The following is a 14331-nucleotide window of genomic DNA, read 5'->3' on the forward strand; positions in this document are numbered from 1 at the left end:
TTCATTCTCTTTGACCCTAAGAATCCAAACTGAACTGTTCAAAGCCTAGTCTTAGGGATGTTGTTGGTTGCTTGTGACTTGTAGGAAGCATTTTGCCCTTATGCTCACATGCCTCAGAGAAGATCAATGACTGGCATCACTCTACTGAACCCAGCAAGCAGCAGCCAGCTCTGTGCAGCACAGCTGGCAGGCCACATCTGGGGTTTCTAAATGTACAAATGGTCAGACAGAGAGTCTTTCTGGACTACTAAGAATTACGCGACAGACTAATTAGAGATGACATTTAGAAAGGGATTTTCCATTGTAGTCCCAGAAAGTCTCAGATTTCACCTATAAAAGGGGTGCTCTGACTGGCAGCCCAAGGGCCATGCTTTGCCCGCAGAAAATTCCTTTGCTTTGCTGGAAATGGGGAACAGCTGCTAGGACTGCGCACAAGGCCCAGCAGCTGAATGACCCCTATGGTGCCTGTACATAATCAATTATTAAGAGTCAGGACCTGCCACTGTTGCATCCACGTGACCTGCAAGGCAGGTTGCGGGTAGAGGGTTGCAGAGGAATTTAGCCAGAGTCACCTGGAAAGGCTGCATTGTCCTAGTGCGTAGTACTCACAGCTAGCGTGTATGTGGGCCTGTGCTGTTTGTTTTACACTAGACCGCTAGGTCAGGCAGGGTCAGCAAGACAGTAGATCATACAGCTTTTAACTGTGTTCAAATCCTACTGAGCTTTGTAGGATTAAAAATGGTGGACTGGCATCAGCTATAGCAGTGCTAAGAGCTTTGGCTGGATTTTTCCGGTGAGGTAAGGTATTGTTTGTACTGCCTAAGAGCAGGTACTATACATTAGCTGAAGAAAGGTGCATTTTTATATACCAAGGTCAAGACACAGTAAGGCTTGGTTTTGCCAAACATCTCCACAGCTGCTTTACAGTCACTTGCTTTTAAGTTTGTGAGCCACAATTAGATGACCAACACCCTGGAGCAGCTGGTATTGGGAATGAGATTTACAGCAGCCAGGGTGCTGAGCAGGGGAATACTGAAGAAAATCAGGAAGGATGGGGCATGTGTGGCGCCTCACCCTTCCCTAGGACTTGGGTATTTACTTGTGGCCTTGAGTTAGGTACCTGTGTACAGTGGCCCCTGGGTTATTTCCTAAATGTAGTAATCCCTTTGGACACAAGTAAGTGGCTCATCAGACATGTGCTTGACATTGTAACCAACCTAACTATTAGAGCAAGGCACAAAACAGAGCAGCCGTAACCACTTTCATTCAAAAGCAAGGCTGGAAGACATGCTTCATGCCATGGCTGGTGGTTAGCTCCCACACCAAAGAAATGTCAAGAAACAGTGGCGTCCTTGAATCCTGGTCCTGCACATCTGCTTCACAGCTCCTGCAAAGCCTGTGTGTTAACTGTGGTGTAGCAGGAGCCTGGCAGCGATGCGGAGTGTGTGAAAGCCATCGTGCCTTGTAGTCAGTCAGGCTGTGCAAAGTCCATGTTCAGATCCCTTCCAGGGCACCTGTAAGTAGATCGCACTGTGAACAAAGGCGCGTATTAAAAGAAATTGAATTCTTAGAGCAACTTTTCCTAAATTTCCAGCCCTTCAAAGTCTGTGTGTCTAGTCAGACTTGTTTGGGTTGTACATAAAAAGTGTAGACTCATTTGTAACACTTTGTGTTCATGTACTGCACACCTATCTGATGACTAAACCTCACTGCCTCCTCATGCGTCATCTCTGGCCATCTCCCGGTGTTGTAGCTGAATCACAGAACCAGCTTTGCTAACAGCATGTTTTCACTGTGGTTGTATGAGGGACTATCAGTATTAGCAACACCAAATACCTGGCAATCATGAACCAAGCCACAAAAAGGCAAGAGTTTCCTTCAAAAATGCATGTTTTTGAGAAGTAATAAGTGTGTAGGATTCATTCTACCTGACTTCTTGCATTTCAGTATTGAGACTCTTGCTTCCAAGCTTTTCTCCTCCATCACCAATGGTTAGAAATAATATTTTGGTCCATGTGCTGGGCATGCCAGAAGCCACTAGATATCTTGAGGCTTACAATGAATTGTTTGAATTGACAATGTTGTTCAGCTGTTTATAAGACTACCTGGCATGTAAACCCATGTACAAAACTATCTGAAGTGGTAGAATATGTTGTCAGATTGGAATGGTAGCTGACTTTGCAAAGGTGTAAATGGTGGTAAAGGATGAGTGGTGCCAGCTGCCTGCATGGTCCCTCACCTACTACGGACTTCCCCTGTGGCCTTGGGCAAGTCCTGCTTCCCTGGGCCTCAGTTTCTTGCCATTGCAAAAGGTGGGGCATTTCCTCACTGCACAGAGGTGCTGGGGAGACAGGTATGTTGCAAGGGAGATGCGATAGGGCAGTAGGGTTTCTAAGATTTGTTCTACAAGGTCAAAGTAATAGACAGTTAGGGTTAGCCTGGATTCAGAAATGAAAATTTTTCATTATGTTAAAACTGTTTCAGGAAGCTAAGATATTAAGTAAAATATTTCCACTCCTCCCCAAAATAACGCCTACAACTTGAATCTGCTACAACAACTTCTAAAAAAATCTCACTCACCTTTATTTTTCAGCTGTTCTGAAATATAAGTGTTTTTTCTCATTTTATTCTCAAATTAAAGCTGCATGAGCATCTTCATCTAGGTATAAAACAAAGCTACTTGGTTAACATTAATTGGTGGGCCTTCAGGTTAGTTCTTAGTCATTCGTCTCAGCGATAGCAGTGAAAAAGTTTAACAAGTTATTGCCAAGTAGGGTACAAAGAGCAGTTTGGCTTCAGAATTTATCAAATTGAATGAATTAGTGGGAAGATCCCTTCAGGTCTTCACACTTCAAGTGAAATAGCTCCACACATCTGCAGTGCCGCCTTAGTCCAGGTGAGATGTTTTAATGATGCCTTCAAACAGTCTGTCTGGTCTCCTTGCAGAAAAGAGCAGCCAGGCTCTGGCAACAAGACTGCCTTGCAAATCTGAACTCAAACAGCTCTGCCGGAACCGAGCCCGGGACGCTGTGCCTCATTCAGTGACTCTGGGTGTGGGTGCCTCAGAGCTCACTGCAGCTCCCTTCAGCTTCTTTTGCTGTTCCCCATGGGTCTGTAACGAAGCTGAGTTATGAGCACAATAAAGATGTACCTAAAGGAGAACTAGACCATGTTTTGTAATCAACCCTCTAAACCTTTTGTGGGTTAGCAACGTGGTTCCACTTTTGACTCATCTCTAGAAATAAGCTTCCTTTCATTCTGCCAAAAAAGGTGACCTGCCAGCCAGTCTGATGCAAGGTGATTTGTCCTGTTTATCTGATGACTTTGATAAGGTGTAGAGATTACTGCTCTTCCTTCATACTAAAGTACTGGTTTGTTTATATGCAGTAATCCCGAGTGACCTTTTATACAGTGAGAGCTTGAACTTGACAATAATTTGGAGAAAAATCTTGGTTGTAAAACTAAAAAAGCACTTTAAATATGCTCTTGGTGTCTTTTCTTCCAGCTTGCACGTTATCCCTAGTCCTGGCCCCTCTCAGCAGCCTGAGATAAGCTTCGAAGAAACAAGGCCGTTGACTGACAGCTCATTTGAAGTTGCAAGAGCAGCACAAGGGAGCCTGCTGGCAGCCGGGGCTCGCTGCCTGCGTGGCCGGGAGGCTGCTGGTCAGCACTGGCCTGAGAGGAACAAAGGCTGCGGGAGACACCGGAGGAAAACAACATGAAACTTTCATGGTGCGCGAGAAAGGCCAGGTGTAATGGATCAGGGCCAAAGCCTCCCCTGCCCCCACTGCCCCGCCGCGTAGATTTACTTTCTATATATAGGCACAAATGGAGAGTATAGGTTGTGCCACACGGCACGTACACGTGCACACGAATTCAGGGAATCCTGACTTCTCTATGCCAGACTGAATTTATTTGTCAGTCCATTTATAAACGAAAGGCTTCAAGTACGTACAGTGTTAATATCCATGCATATTAGATGTCACGGCTCCAGCCTTAGATAAGGTAACACACTAAGCCAAACTCACCCCTGCAGTGGAAGCCAGGCAAGGTTTACTAGGAATGTATTTAGCTTAATGTGCCTGCCTGTAGTTATGTTGGTTTTTACAATCTTGTTTATCCCTCATGCCGGCGTATTCTTCATAGTTAGAAGACTTCTACCAGACACATGCCAATCCACCTTCAACCCATGAACTGGGATGATGTCTGTTTCTTTAGCTTCCCCCAGGGATCCTTCGAGCTCCCTGGTTCGTGCTGGAGGGTGCGCTTGCTCACCAGGTATCAAAACCCCTTCTTACCGAGCAGGGCTGGTGACAGCCCTCCCTCAATCCTGTGAGTGCTGAACAGCTGAGGCGCATTCATAACAAATTAATGCAAGGAAAATTAGCCTTTGCCCTTTGTATACAATGTCATCTGACAATAGCTACAAGTGATTTTTAGTTGAAATATTCCAATTTTTCAGTTTTTAGTTGAAGTGATTTTTAGTTGAAGTTTTCCAATGGCATTTTTTCCTCAAATTCCTTCTTTGCCATGCTGAGGAGACTTCTGCTTAACGTGTAGGCGTGCTTGATATCAAAGATTGTATTGTTTCCATTCCTGTAGGTCACCTAGTCAGACTTCTTCTGTTAGTACTCAGAAAAACAGTTTTCTGTCTTATCTAGTAATTATCTAACTTCTAGTTATCTTCTGGTTATTTACTTTTCATGAACAGTCAAACACAAGGGCTTCAGCTTTCTCATTTGTAAGCTTTCATACTAGTAGAAAATCACTATACAAGTGCATCAGCGTGGCTGGATTACGGCGGTTTTGTCATTTTAATACATTAAAAATATGCAGAACCTTTTGTAGGATACTCTTAAATCTGGGACACCCTGGAGAAAACACTAGACTTCAAGAGAAAATTTCTAAAAGAAGATAGAGGTGGGCTGCAACGGCTGCTGTTAGACTGTTTAGGCCTAGAAACGGTCACATCCTGCTGGAATTTAAGCAACACTTCTATTTGCATAAAGACTTTACAGGTTGAGGAGAGACTGTGTTTTGTGACATGGATAAACTGAGATCGTAGACAATCTTATGGCATGGAATTTATTGATAAAACCTAAGCCCATGACCTCTGCTCTTCAGTAAGCATAGCTTAATATTAAATTCCTTTAAGCTAGTAGTGTTACGTGGGCATAAAACTGGGGTAAACAACCATATAATCTAGAGCTCAGTTTTAGATTAAGAAAAGTTACCTTTCCTATAATACAGTAATAACTCTTTTCACTTCTTTAATACACTTTCTCTTCAGATCCCAAAATGTTATCCAGGTGATGAGTAAAATTATGTCTTTATTTTAGCAATAGAAACTCTGAGTCCTGAGCGAGACAAGGTGTTTTGCCTAAGATCCCCTACAGATCCATTTTGAGCCATCTTTCACTCCTCGATCTGCCTTCTGCTCAGGCCAGATCTAATTTTACTTTCACTTAACCATTGAATTTATTTGTAATTATTCAGAAAAACTTCCAAAGTGCTATCTGCTCTAAAACACTATTGATTAATTATTAAGGATTAGAGCTTGCACACAGAAACCAGCTGATTTCAGCAGAAGTTTGGGAATTGGGAGCTCTGAGAGAAGCACCCAACACACAGCTACAGCAGAAAGCCTGTGTGTGCATGTGGAGGAAAATACCCTTTCAAAAATTGCTATCGCAGCACAGTGATACACAAAAAGGCACGAGATGTAACCTTTCTCCTATATTGTAATCCACCCCTTCCCTAAGTGGCTGCAGTGAATTGAAAGGAAATATTGAAGCAAGCTGCTCATTCTTCTGGCGTGGGGCTGTGTGGGCTTCCTCGAGCCCCGCGCCACACAAAGGCGAGCACCGCTCTGCAGGGACCCGGCGGTCTCAGGGGGCCCAGCGCGGGAGCTGCCATATCCCTCCATTGTGATTTCCCTTTGAAAATAGTCCAGTACTTTACAAAAAGCCCAAAACACAATAGGGTGACTCAGCAGTTTGGATCTGCAGGCTACCAACCCAGCTCTGTGAGGTTGCTCGTGACTGAAAAGACGGGCAATTCCAGTGCTGCCTTGCTTTTGAACCTCACTTCACAGTCAGCCTTCTGTAAAGGAGTCCAACCATCTCGTGTCAGCGCTGCTGCTGAGCTGCTGGATGTCCTTGGGCAGAAGCATCAGCTAGTGTGAGATGCTGAGATAATAGATGTTTAAGGAAATCTTACGTAGGAATAACATAGTTGTCCAGCCTACCCTGAGATGTCGGGAGGCAGCTAGCTTCTTGGACTAGATACCAAAAATCATGAGGCAGGCAGATGAGAGCTTCTCTGTCAACAAAGTAGGTCGGACACAGGTTGGTCTGCCTCTCTCAGTTACCATAACAGTACTATCTGTAAAGTGCTTTGACAACAGAAAGCACCAACTACAGCTAGTAGCTACAGCTAGTAACCCTCTGCAGCGGTGCTGGGGGCCAGAGTCGCCCATCCCCTTACTTGGCAGAAGAGAGTAAGAGAAAGACAACTGAAAAATGAGGCCAGGTGGTAGAAAGCAAGGGGACTGGTAGAACAGCAAAGGAGGAGATGAGAGGAAGGAAAGACAAGAGGGAAGACAGACTTAGCAAACAGAAGCAGAGATGTGAGAAAGGAGAAGTAGCAGAAAACTGTAACAAAAGAGAAGGAAAGGGGGAAAAGAACATGAAAGTTGATTTAACCAGAAACAGTCCTTCTGGTTAGACCCCCGGGAAGGGGAGCAATGAGTCAGGGCAGGCATGAGGCTGTGCAGCACCAGGGGGTAAGGCAGGGTGCTTCCCCAAGGGGGAACAAACCAACCCTGAGTCATAAATGCAGAGACGGAGGGCACTGCCTATCCACTGGCTTACAGCTCGCCTGTGCCCCACGTGTCACAGCCACCCACAGCTGTGGGACCCACAGCTCTCAGCTGGCTGCCTGGCTCTGCTCACCCTGGCTTCTCCCCCCTTCTCTGCCCTCTCCTCCTGCCACTCGTCTGAAACCAGCAGTCAGCCTGCTGTCTATGTGAAATGCTTGCAAAAGCTTTAATTGCCCCAAGTTCATGGGTACCCGATCAGCATTCAACCTTCCCCTTTTGTTTTCCCTACTTGGTTTTCCCCCTAAGTTTTCCTCCAGCCGGAAGTTTGGGGCAAGATTTTAAAATCTGAGGCAATGCTTAGGCGGGACTTCTGTACCCAAGGTACACAAGGACATTTGAAAAGACGGCCATTTGGGGTTTGATACTTTTCAATAAAGTGGCTCTTTGAAATGAAACGTGCTGTTTATTCAGTTGCAAACCACTTTTTCCATGGAATTTTTTGAAACGGTTATGTTAATGTCTCCCTTTAAAGAGGAGACAACTCTTATATTCTGCTGGGTTTTTTTGTTCCAGACTGCTCTATTTTCAGTGAGCAACCCCCCAGTTTTTCTTTTCTTTTCACAAAAATTGGAAGCAAATAATGAAAATCAGTCCAGAGAGTTTCATGTTCTGTTATGAGTTTTCCACATGCGTCAATCTGCTCTGTCTCTGCACACCCTCAACACCGGGCAGGGAAGGAGGACAGGAGTTTGAAGGAAGCAACCTCCCTTTAACAAAATGGACAAGAATACAATTTGCCACCTGCTGGCACCTTTTGAAGGAGCTCAGAATGTTTTCCACCACAGTATTGTCCATACTGTACACCTGTAGAACCCAAAGCACAAACCAAGTGAGCGGATCCCACAGTAGTGCTGAGCCTTTGGCAGAGCCGGGATGCAGGCATCCTGATTGCCCTGCCCTCTGCGGCCCTTCCTGCCCTCTTAGTCCTGGTGGTGGGTGACCTGCTGGATTTTCAAGAGGGGGCCATAGAAATTAAACAAAGATTGTAAGAAAGAAACAGCTAATACCTCTCCAGATTTAAGGAGAGTCTTTACTGTAGTTTTGTAAGAGGATCTCATCTCTCTCTTTAATAAGTAAAGAATTTGGGTGACACAGGACCTTCTTGTCTCCAGTGGAAGACATTTTTTCCCCAGGGAACCTGAAGCTCAGTTATTAAAAATGAAGACCTGTCTCAGCCTTTCAACTCAGTTCTTGGAAACACCAGCTGTTAAAAAGGGGAGAGCTAAAAGGGAGCCAAACTGAGGGATCCTTTCCAGATAAAGCTTTCCTGTGATCTTGGTACCAGGAGAGCTGCATCCGGCTGCACGGAGGAGAAGAGGTGAGCTATGATGCCTGTTACATATCACACAGAAAATGCTCCATTTCCTCTTAGGTGCTGCCTTCCTGGCCTGCTGAGCTGCACATTCACAATTCAAACCCAAAGAAAGCCCTCTTCCCAAAACTGACTGGTGCAACTCCCCAGGCTGGTGTGGGAAATGGGTTTTCACAAGGACTAGAGGTACCGCGATGAACTGGTGAGTTGTTAGTTGCAGACATTCCTTCCGGAAGATTGTAAGGCATCCTGTTCTGCCAAATTATTTTCAGACTTGTTTTCCAGGTTCTGAAATTTGTCAGAAAGTTGTTTGGTTTCTCCTACCCAAACTGTAAAAGTCTATCCATTCTAGTTTTACAGGAATTTGGAGATGATTTGCCACTGGGTTAACTGGGAGAAGAAAAATGTCCTCAGTTTTATGCTAGTCCTCATAAGTACTATATTTACAATTAATACAATGAAAACCAAAAGTCAAGAAAGCAAAGGGAGATTTTTCTACAAAACGTGGATTTTTTTTGCCTTCATAGCAATCTTTAACTTCTGTGTTTTATAAAAAAACTTCCAACACAAGGAGAGTTATTAATATCATTGGCTGAATGCAATACAGGCAAGGATCAAAAAGTACTTTAAGAATATTCTATGGGTGATGAAGCAGAGGACATAGATTTACATATGAAAATGGAGGACCTGAATTTACAAACAATGGTGTCCCCAGCCAGACACTCTGCTCAAAGGTATTCTGAGTTGACTGAATATTCAACATCCTGTAAGCGCTTTATGAAACTGATAGGAAAACCTGCAACTGAAGCAAAAAAAAATTTATATTTTTCTATTCTGTATTTTAAATATTTATCTTTCTTTTAATATACTTTAAATAAATAGCTAACAATGTGAAGCACTCAGCAGCTTCTAGCACAACGTTCTTTTTGAACTATTGGCAGAATTAGGCAGTTCTGGTTTTATTCCCACTTTTACTTTCTAGCTTCAGTTTAAATTTTATTGCACCTAGGATTTAATGCTCTACTGTGCTGAACACCGTGAACAGTCCTATATTGCAACAGAAAACATAAACACTCAGCACTAGGGGTCACGTTCCTCTGCTTTATCTTCACATTCAGGATAGTCCAGCTCTGTTTTTCCACCCTTTTCCATCCAATTATGAATGTTTTTGAGGTCAAGAAGGCCTCAAGAAACCTCAAGAAGTAACGCTGAGCATTTACCAAAATAAATGCAATACTCTCTGTTGGTTCCAGCCAAAGGTCCATGTAGCCCAACATGCAGTCTTTGGCTGTTCTTTGCCAAAATGCATGACACAAAAATGCAATGTTCCTCTTCTGTAAGATGGGAACACTAATACATCTGTATTCTATTGGGACCCCATGCAATGTACTTTGTTAGGGCCTGACTCCGCAAGGACTTCTCTTTTTTATGTCCTGTGAGTAGCACTGAGAATAATGAAAAATCAGGGGACTTAGACTCTCTGTATATGCCCTGAGATAGGGTTGATTATTGTCATTAGTTAAAAAAAAAAAAGGAAAAATAGACAGGGAAATGTAAAAAAAAGTAACAAAAATGTATTACTGATATTTTGAACTTGTTATTTCAAAAGAATTTCCTGCCCAAGCTGATTTGCACTGGCACAGGTTGCTCAGGGAGGTTGAGGAATCTCCATCCTCAGAGCTATTCAAAAGCTGTCTGGACATGGTCCCGGGCAACCAGCTGTAGGTGGTCCTGCCTGAGCAGGGGGGTTGGACCAGGGGACCTCCAGAGGTCCCTTCCAGCCTCAGCCATTCTGTGGCCCCGTGACAACAGATTTCCAGAATTAAATAGTCTCATACAGGCAGGGAGCCCTTGCAGGCAGTGAAGAACATGGTGTCAAGCCCCGAGGTTACACATTAGCCAGCTGTGACGTTCAACAGCACCATAATTCTTCTGCAGTGATATAGAGGAAAGACCCAATTCTGCCCAGCACTGAGCATTCTGGTGAGTCCTGAGTGTCTTCAGTGTCTATTACCAATCGTGCTTGAAAAAGTTTTGGTATTTTAGAGTTGGATCTAACTCCCCTGAAGTCAGTTTTCCTTTGCCTTTGGCAAGGAGTGGATCAGGCCTTTACAGAATGAGGCTGCAACTTGGTAAATATTATCTACAGATTTTACTTTAATATCTAGCACAGTCCCCTTAAAAAATCCCAGTAGCAGAGTCAAACATCTGAGGGAGTTTATGCTGCAGGAGTTGGTCCAGAATACAAGAGGGAAAGATGACAAAGGAAGGAGATGCAAACTCATAAGAATGAGATGGGAAACAGAAGAAGAGAGAAGACAGGAGTACAGAATCAGGAGGAAAAGACGGGCAATGGAAGAAACCCAGAGATGTGAACAAATGCCTTTTTTGGTCTCTTTTTTCAATTAAAGGGAAGAGAAATCTTCAAGGGAACTTTCCCCAAAATCATTAGCATGCTGTAGAAATTCTGTTCTGTGCAAAGTCTCTGTAGAATCGGACAATTCCTCACAGAAAATAAAATTATATAGGAAGTCTTTGTGACAGGGGTGGAAAGAAAAAAAGAAAGAAAAGAAAGAGAAGAAATGAAAGAAAGGAAAGAAGAGGAAAAAGAAAGAGGAAAAAAAGAAAAAGAAAGGAAAGAAAAAGAAAAAGAAAAAGAAAAAGAAAAAGAAAAAGAAAAAGAAAAAGAAAAAGAAAAAGAAAAAGAAAAAGAAAAAGAAAAAGAAAAAGAAAAAGAAAAAGAAAAAGAAAAAGAAAAAGAAAAAGAAAAAGAAAAAGAAAAAGAAAAAGAAAAAGAAAAAGAAAAAGAAAAAGAAAAAGAAAAAGAAAAAGAAAAAAGAAAAAGAGACAAAGAGAAAAAGCAGGGAGGAAAAATTCAGGATGACCCCCACATACACGAGCATGTTCAGTGATATATAGAGATGTGCCCACCTCAAGCCCAGTTGTCAGCATTTCCCTCAGCCTGTTGTCTCTAAGGCCATGAGTGAATTTGCAGGGCTGATAGTAGAAATGCTCAATGGAAAATGCAAACTCCTGTCTTCAGCGTTTGCAGCAGGAGTCAAGCGCAGCACCCCAAGAGAGGATGTTCCCAAGGCAGAGCCATGATCTGGGGAGAAAAATATTCTTTCAGTTTTTGTTTCAGAAAAGTGAAAATGAGCGACCCTGGCCAGCTACCTTAAAATTTGCTCCCTTCAGCAACATCCTTTCACTATTGTTTTTAGTCAGCAAGTGATCCTGCTCCCAAGTACACCTTTTAAAATGTGCGACACTTTCTTCTACCAGCACTGGGTACTGAACCCAGTGAGCCCTTCCATCAGGATGGAGGCCAGCCTTCTCCAAGAGATTGGCTCACATGAGGAATGCACAAGGACAGTCAAAACCTGAAATTCAAGCTGGGCTTTTTCCACCTCACACAACAGGAAAATGTGGCAGAACACAGTAGTAAGTCTGTTGAAATGAGTCAGGGGCAGAAGACAGTTTTCCACTCCTAGGCACTCAGATTGAGCTCCCTGAAAGATACCCCATTGACCAAATGTTCTAAAGATAACAAAATAAATAGAATGTTTTTCTTGTTCATCCTTTGCTTTATGATCCATGAGGCTACCCTTAATTTCCCTATTCCAACCATGAGAGGTAGGAAAATAGAAAAATAGAAATTAAAACCAAGCACATGAGACAAGACTACCCCAACCAAAGTCAAGTTGGCCCTGTGGGGGTTTCGGAGCCCACCCAGGCAGAGCAGCTCACAAGACCTGTGCCTAAGATCACAATGTACTCTGCAATTACAGCACAATGCTGGCAGTAGCGTTTTGTCAGTAATATAAGAAGAAATAATTCTGAAGACATATAGGGAAGGGGGGGACACACTAAATAAAAGAAGCAATTTTGTTCACTAGCCTTTTGAGCAGCAGAGTAGGCTGACAGGAGGGTTACAGGGTGGCATGATATTTCCCTCCACAGATGTCACAGGGACACTACTGCATGTGATTTAAGATTAATCTCTTGAACTAAAATGCCACCATGTACACTAATGAGCAAAACCTCTCTGGCAGAGTATCTGTCCCTGGGGCTCCTGCTCCCAGGTAAGAAGCTTGTCTCCATGCTATTATAGAAACTCTCTCGGCAGAGTGTGGTGAGGTTGGTGGTATAACTTGCCCCTGGTTCACAATTTTCCATTTCAGACTCGCTGTCTCTGTCTTGGTTTCGGTCTATTTACTCGGAGCCATTTCTTAACAATGTCTAATTTCCTCAAGGAATCCCTCTGAGTCCCCTCTCTTAGAAATGCTGCCATATCTTTTTTTTTAATCACTGAAAGGCACAAATATCCTTCCTGAGCTCTCTTACCATCCAGCCTGATTATATACATAGATTTCAGTTTCCATACATTTTCTACACAGCAGGAGTTCCCAAAATGCAGCCTCTGGGGATATAAAGTGTGACCCCAACTGCAGCTCAGTGAGATGAAAACAAAGCTGATCAGGTACTGTTTTTACTGTTAATGAGCCTAACCAGCAGGCAGTTATTACTCAGTCTGGAAGACATAAGTGGTTGGAATCATAGTACCTTCATTTTTTATTTATAGTTATGTACGTTCAAATTAGAAGTAGCCCTCCAGCACCTGGCATTTTGCCAGGGCCTGGCCATCAGTGTGATAAAATTTGAAACTCTTGAAGATATAGAATGCCTTTTGTTGCTTTTTTTTTTAAAATCGCATTCTTCTCCCCTCCTACTCACAACTCCCTTGACTATCAAAAGTGGACAATGAGGCTTAATTAATTTAGGATCCTCGCCCTTACTGAATATAACTGAGTCTTTTTTTTTTTTCTCACTTGGTGGTGAGGTACAAGTCAAACATGAGCAGATCTTCTCATAACAAAGCAAAGGCTCGAGCCTTCTGGCAAATTACAGAGCATAAATGAACCCTTGGACAATAACCATAAAGAAACGGGTTCTTGGAAAGGGTTCATGTTATTAGCGTGTTGATCTATTAATGGCAACTGTAAATACCTCACCCAAAATCACAGTGACTCTGAAGCATTTGACTGGCCAGGAGCATGTGATACAAGGAACCCGTGGTAATTTGCCTCACCTTGCTGGTCATCAGTTTCCAATCTAACCCGTCCCCTGAGTTTAAGTTACAAACCTCAATAACTGCGTGGCAGACTTGACAGCAATTAACATTACTCAGCTGCCATCTAGGTTTTAAAGTCTCCCTTCCAAGTGATCTTGTTACTTAGGCTTTAAAAACAGCCCGTCAGGGTGCTGCTGTGTGCTGCCTCTCTGAACTTGGTGAGATTTGGCTATTGATTTCAGGGGAACTGATAAATACAATGGCGGAGTAAGGGTAAAAGGCACTGAGCTGTTGTTTGGAGCACAAGGCTTAGTTTTTTTCTTTTTTCTTCATCTTCTCAGTGAGGAGGCTTCACAGAAAGCAATGTTGAGAACTTATATAATCTCAATTCTATGAAATTGAGAAACTTATTAGTTTAGTTCTTTAGCCCCATTTATTATCCATATACAGGAAGGAGCGTGACAAGCTGCAAAGCACAACATGATCCTCATACTTCAATGTTCAGACTTTAGGAGCCAAGGAGAGCTTCCTAAGTAATTTAAAGACAAGGAAGAACAACTTTGTCGGAAAGTAACTAGTCGGAGTCGAACTCCCATCAGTTTTAAAGCCAGCCCAGCCGTGCCGGTAGCTCTGCTCCCGGCTTGGGACGATTGCTGTGGAGGCAGGATGAGGCTGAGCGCAGCTCCCGGCGACCCTGGTCCCAGCCCTGAGCCCCGCTGAAGGCTGACAGACAAAGCGCTTATTTTCTCCCTGCTCCTACCTGAAACAGGGAGGAGCACTTTATTTTCCCACAAAGACTAGGGACGGCAAAGCAGTTTTTAAGCGAAGGCCGCTCTCCTTGTTCCGCAGCCCCGTCTCTGGGCCCTCTCCTTCGGCTCCTCCCTCAGCCAGCACCCGTTAGGAGAGCGGCGGAGGCGGTACCCGCAGTTACCCCACCGCACTCGCCCGACCGGCGTCTGCCAGCGGGGAGCTGGTGGAGTGACAGGCGGCAGCGGCGGCCGCGCCCCCGAGGGGGCCGGACCGGCCGGCCTCAGCCCGCCCCGGGTCGGGGAGAGGAGGCGGAGGCGG

General features: G+C 43.9%; 1 long non-coding RNA gene across 1 annotated transcript; it reads right to left on the bottom strand.

The window, feature by feature from the left end:
* Nucleotides 1–324: 324 nt before the first annotated feature.
* LOC135314978 (uncharacterized) lies at nucleotides 325–14228 on the bottom strand. The gene is made up of 5 exons (XR_010374381.1): nucleotides 14024–14228; nucleotides 11124–11298; nucleotides 6248–6321; nucleotides 2581–2659; nucleotides 325–1514 (listed from the first exon to the last, which is right to left on the bottom strand). It is a non-coding gene; the product is annotated as an uncharacterized LOC135314978 (long non-coding RNA).
* Between the last annotated feature and the right edge of the window lie 103 nt (nucleotides 14229–14331).

The sequence above is a fragment of the Phalacrocorax carbo genome, chromosome 9 (assembly GCF_963921805.1).
Source record: "Phalacrocorax carbo chromosome 9, bPhaCar2.1, whole genome shotgun sequence".
Lineage (NCBI taxonomy): Eukaryota > Metazoa > Chordata > Aves > Suliformes > Phalacrocoracidae > Phalacrocorax > Phalacrocorax carbo.